Here is a 6,162-nt window from a genome sequence, read left to right as displayed (position 1 = left end):
TATAGCTTCCGGGACTGTCAACCAAGAAATTTAGGTGAAAGAGTGTTTGAATAAACGTCTGCTGCCTTTCCTGAAGAAACACGGTTGTTCCGTACTGTTTTGGCCGGATTTGGCATCTTGCCATTACGGTAAAAAGGCCATGGAGTGGTACGCCGCCAACAACGTGCAGGTGGTTCCCAAGGACAAGAACCCTCCCAACACGCCAGAGCTCCGCCCAATTGAGAAATACTGGGCTATTGTCAAGCGGAACCTAAAGAAGACCAAAAAAACTGCTAAGGGCGAGCAGCAGTTCAAGGCAAACTGGCTTTCTGCGGCGAAGAAGGTGGACAAGGTGGCTGTACAAAATCTGATGGCAGGGGTCAAGCGTAAGGCCCGGCAATTCGGATTTGGAAAAGCGGAAGCCTAACTGAATATTTTTCCTGAATTTTATACTAATTGAACTTGAAAAAGAAATTTAATTTGATTTTTTAAATAAACGATTTCACCGATTTACACGCGTTTTTCCTTGACCAAATTTTGACCGTATCACCCTTTATGAGGAGCTCGATGCCTTAGAGCAACCGTTTTTGCTTACTGAGCAGAATATCATGAGTTTAATCTTAATCTACATGGTAATAACAGCATTCGATAATTAAATTAGCAGCTCGTCTGCCTAGTGGCAAACGTTTTTGCTTACTGAGCAGAAGATCATGGGTTCACTCCCAAGCTCCTTCGCGTTATATGATCGTTAATTCACCTTATCGTTTACCAAAACGAACCCTGCTGTAAACCCAACCCTCTTACCCAACATCCCTGTGATTCCTCGTGGAAGTGCAGAGGACTCATCGGCTTCCATCAAAGCGAGTGTCACGTCAACATGTTCCTACCCATTCCTTTCTTGACCTGCGTTCAGGCGATGGTATTGCCTAATTTGAGATCACTAGTTTTTACACATTGAGGATGATTGCTAGTCTCAAGCATCGTCTTTTGGTTATCAGCTTTTCTGGCAATAACAGAGTAGCAACCGTAGGCGGTCAATCATGCTCACGCTCAAATCATATTCATCGGTGTACATAAACATTTCGACCACAAAATACACGAATATTGATTTTTAATCGGTTTTCTGAGGTGTGACCAAAATAGGAACCTATGGCCAATACTGGTGCACTTCCCCTATCTCAGAAATATTTTTAAAAGCCTTAAGTTGATAGCTTTTTTTTTACAAAAAACAATTGAAAAAATCAAATGCAAATTATTAGTTAGATAAGTTAGTTCTCTTAATAAAGAAAACTAACTAAACTAACTAATAATTTGCATTGAAGTTTTTTTTTTAATGAATTAAAAAGCCCAATTATTGTTTAAGTGTATATTTTATTCACATTTTAATATCAATTCTCTACAACGCGTCCTTAGAAACTATTTAGGTACAATCAATAATTTTTGAGATACGTTTGACATAGTTAATGGTGGCTTGTAATAACAACATTTCGATTTCATAGTTGCCGGGAAGGTACGTAAAATTACATTTTGTTAAAAGTGTTATTGCGATGCGAAACAATATCGTTTACAAAGGAGAAAATTGCAAATTCGCTGTGCTTTTTGGATGCTGATAAGCATCCAGCGGGTTTCATATAATGGAAGAGGATATCTTGTCCAGGCTATTTCTCGAAGTGCAAAGAATCAAAATTGATTTTGTACTGATACTATTCGTTTTTTGTGCGTGTCTGGAAAAGGTGACCAAACTACGCAACAATATTTCAGAATTGGCCTTACATATAAGCAATGTATATTTTTTTTGTGTACGGGTTCTGCAAACTGTGATTAAAACGTTTTATAAATCCAAGCATGTTATTTGCTCTGTTGATGATTGTATTATTATGGTCAATGAGTTACTAAGTTAACTCCTAAATCCATAGGCGTAGCCAGAGGGGGGCAGGGAGCACTAAGCTCAGCAACACAAAGGCTTTCGGTGAAATGGCGTTCGGTATTTCGTTTCCTGCTAAAAGCTATTGAATTACATTTTTGTACGGTCAGTTGTAAAAGGCTTTTGTTACACCAAACATAGAAAATGTGTATTTCCTTCTGGAATATCTTGATTTCTTAAAAGAGCTTCATGTCGTCGGCATAAATAAGAAATCTTATGTTTCTAAGGATGAAGAAAATGTTATTGACAAATAATATAAACAGCAGAGTATAGAAAGCTTCTACATGGTTTTTTTTTTTTTTTTTTTTTTTTTTATAAATTTATTTGATAAGGCTCAACCGAATTAACTTTACAGAGCCGAGGATTCTTGGTCACTATACAATACATCTTAAAACTATAGTCAAAAGGTACAACACAATAAACACTTTATCTTCCGCTATCCAAAAAGCCTCCTCCATCAGAACTGGAGCCGCTTCCAGTGGTTTCATTGTATGGCAAATTGTTGTACGCCAACGAGGGTCAGAGCGCGTCCATTGCAGCAATGGACGCAAAACGTGGTCAGCACTCACACACTCATCACGAAACGGTTGCTTTCCAAAGTCGACGACGCATCGACCGAAAGAACTGCTGATGAAGAACAATGAGGAGGACCACACAATGGTTGCTGCCGAGAAAACAGACGATCGCGTAGCACACATCGAGAGTGGCCTGCTTTTGTCGACAGCCGAGTGAACACTGACTCTACATGGTTTTCATTGACGAGTTTGAGAACATTTGTGTTTGTTGAACGTCCTTTTAAGAATCCATGTTGCACTTCCATGGTAATTACTTATGACGGATGTTTTTCTTCTTTTAAATATAGGTACTAGAGCTTTTCCATGACATATTAAAAAGCAAAAAAAAATGGAGCACAAGTTCGAATGCTAAGTTTTTCATAAATCCAAATGCCCGAACTTTCTTCTTAATTCCACCAATAAGGTTTTGTACAACGGTTGAATCGACATTTTTCTGCTTTCAACTATGATTTCAACATTTCATGCTCAGTAGTGACAACTTTAGGATGCTTACGGAGTTCGTGCTTTATTATTATTGTATGGTTGTAGTTGTTACGTAAGGCTTGCTCCGTTTCCCGCACGAACAAATCGCCTGCCAAATAATTAATTTCTTGGGGAGCTTTGACAATTGCTGTTTCCTGAGGGACTACGAAACATCGAACTTTCCCAGTCACGTACTGTTTTCCCAGAATTTGATGAAGTCCGCTTTTACATATGTTTCATCGTCCATGATACTGCAGAGTGGTTTGGTCAACATTTGTGTGTACAGCTTACGTGCCCGCGTTCTAGCTGTCCTATTCTGTCGTTCATTGCGGTATGGAGCTTTCTTAACCTTGAATGAACGTAGCCTTGCTCGTTTCATGGCTCTCTACACGATACTTTTTGTCAGGTGCAGTTTTTTCGTGACATCCCGAACATAATAGTTGGGTTTTCGTTTAAAGGCAGCAACCACTGGCTTGTGATCTTCAACGCAGTACACAGAGAAAAAAATTACCCTAAATTTAAGTTCTTTTTACTTAATTTTGGGTAATTTTGAGTTTTGCATCCCACTCTCACTTTTTGTTGTTGTCAAAAACGGAACGAGAGATTCGACTTTCTCATGACTATCGTTCAATAAGCTACTAGTGAGTATATGAGATATTCTCAAATTTGAGTCAATCGAACTTAATTTTAGGTAGAAAATACTCACGAGTAAGTAATTATTTTTGCCGTAGTCAAATGTATACTACTATTAGCGGTTTACTTTTTTTTTTCCTTTGGTTTGTTTTTTCCGTCGATCTTGTTTTCCGTGCTGAGCACCAATGCTACCGACGTGCCAGGAAGGCAGCTCCCACACCTGGACCCTACCTATCGACCCATCAACTCATGAACCGGGGACCAACGGCTTTACTTCCCATCCGAAGGAAGGCGTGATCAGAGATGAACATCAGAACATCCCGGCGGCGCCGACTGGGATTAAACCCAAGCCTTCTGGGGTGAGAGGTAATCACGCTTACCACTACACCACCGGCACCGTTAGCGGTTTACTGAAAATTAGCTTATTGAACGGAACATGGGAGATGAGTGAAAAGAACTTAATTTTGGGTAATTTTTCGGTTCCGTGTACGGAACAATAAACGCTGAGGAAAACTCACCCAAAATTTTATTAAAAATAACCCAAAGGGCAAAATGTTATAGTTTTTTTTAAAGTGATGCAATTTAACTATGGACACCCTTTACTTCTCAAATGCAATATCAATGGCTAGTTTTAGTTGGTCGCGAATATTCAAATAGTTTCCCCATTTATTGTTCAGAGTTGGTTGGAAATGCTATACTAATATCAACGTGAAGCTTTAGTGTGTTAATTTATTAGCTAGAGAAAGTTCTAGTTCCACTAGAGTACAGCAGTGTGAAAATTGAATAGAAGTTGAAATTGAGCGAAGGGCCATTGAAGCTAGTACTAGTCAAACGCACACTCTTTTACCTAGCGCATACATTAATGGATAAGGGGACTTGAGGTTTTTCTTCAAATCCACAGGAAAAAGAGTGCGCGGTTGACTTGCTCATATACTGTCTACAGCTGTGGAATAATTCTCGTGACATTTATCATTACCTAATAGTACGTTCAGACTACAGAGTTATAACATGTTATAGCGCTATCTTGATGGTGGTTTCTGTGTTGCAATTATTTGCCAACCGTTATAACATGTGATAACTCTCCAGTCTGTACAGCGTTTAAAGCCGTTGCCGAAAGCGTTTCCAGGCGACGGTGTGTTGTTCCCATTTGCAACCCTACACTGAGTGGCGCTCTTTGCGTCGGAGCCGTCGGAGCGATGGCTACACATTACCCACATCGTTGTTTGTGGGTGTGTGTCTTCTCCGCTGCTTTACACTTGTGCAGGTTGCAAAACAAGCCAACTTTGTGTTTGCTTGATTCTTACTTTGTACTAGGTGGGGTGAAAAGTAACCTCCTTGACCGCCAGAATGCGCTGCTACTGCAAAAAAAGGTTATGGTGCCTTGTAGTCCGTTCATATTTAGACAGACATGCCAAATTTCAGTGCGATACTGTTTTTTGTTTTGTTTTGACAGCTGATTGTTGTTAACGTGTTTGGCATCATGTTGAGTATAGATAAAAACGATTTTCATTCTCTCATAAAACATTAATTTTTGAAAGGTAAAACGGAAGGAAACAAAAGAAAAGTTGGATAAATATTATGGGGCTAATGCTCCCTCAGATTACACCGTCAAATATTGGTTTCGAGAGTTTCATGGTGGCCGCAACTCCAGTAGGCCCTCCGATGCGGTTACAGATGACAATGTCAAAAAAATACTAGCTAGCAGATACCGTAAAGATTAGTACTGAGCGCACACGCCATATTTTGGGCGAGATTCTGCATAACCTGGATCCACTATTACACCCCAGAGAACAGAATGAGTGCCCTGCAATGGGCTGAAGCCGGTGCGAGGGCTTCGAAGCGGCCGAGGGAGGCTCGATCGGTCGGAAAGGTTATGGCGTCGGTTTTCTGGGATTGTCATGGCATACTCTTCGTGGACTACCTCGAAAAAGGAAAAAAAAAACATCAACAGCGAGTATTACTGTGCATTATTGGAGCGATTGAAGGTCTATATTTTTGGTGAAGTAGTATGGTGGATCGTATCAGTCGACAAATTTATATTATTAAAACTAATTACCTTTCGTTGATGTAGCGAAGTCGTTAAGTCCTGGATAATGCCGAATTTGGCTGGAACATTGTCTTCCTCCAAGGGGTGCGTGAGTTCCGTACAAAAAACGAATTCCTGCTCAAACACGCCTCGCACGATGCAGTTGCAGCCATCCCGTGAGGCAATGTTGTATGTACACGTTCATGTGAATTTATATCGTTGTTCTTTGAAAATTAAATCATTTTCAATTGAACTTATGACATCCATGTAAAAACACACATGCATGTAAAGTTCATTGCAAATGAATGTATTATAAAATACTTTCAAGTAAAATTAATGTTTTTAATACATTAATGAGTCATACGTAAATCTACAATGTGTTTGCTGTGTATCCTATTAAGTATCTCAAACGATATATAGGAGCTATTCAGGGTTATTTTTTGCCTACTATGCAGTGCCAGCGGTGGGTAGCAACCTATAGATTCAGCAACACTGCAATAGAGGACATCAAATCGATCTAATTTGGCTCCGCGTTATCATGTTTGTATTACCAATAGACTCAA

This window comes from Ochlerotatus camptorhynchus, unplaced genomic scaffold, assembly GCF_037179485.1.
Source record: "Ochlerotatus camptorhynchus isolate MF236.1 unplaced genomic scaffold, CSIRO-AGI_Acam_v1.1 ptg000146l, whole genome shotgun sequence".
Classification (NCBI taxonomy): domain Eukaryota; kingdom Metazoa; phylum Arthropoda; class Insecta; order Diptera; family Culicidae; genus Ochlerotatus; species Ochlerotatus camptorhynchus.
This window is presented reverse-complemented; position numbering follows the sequence as displayed.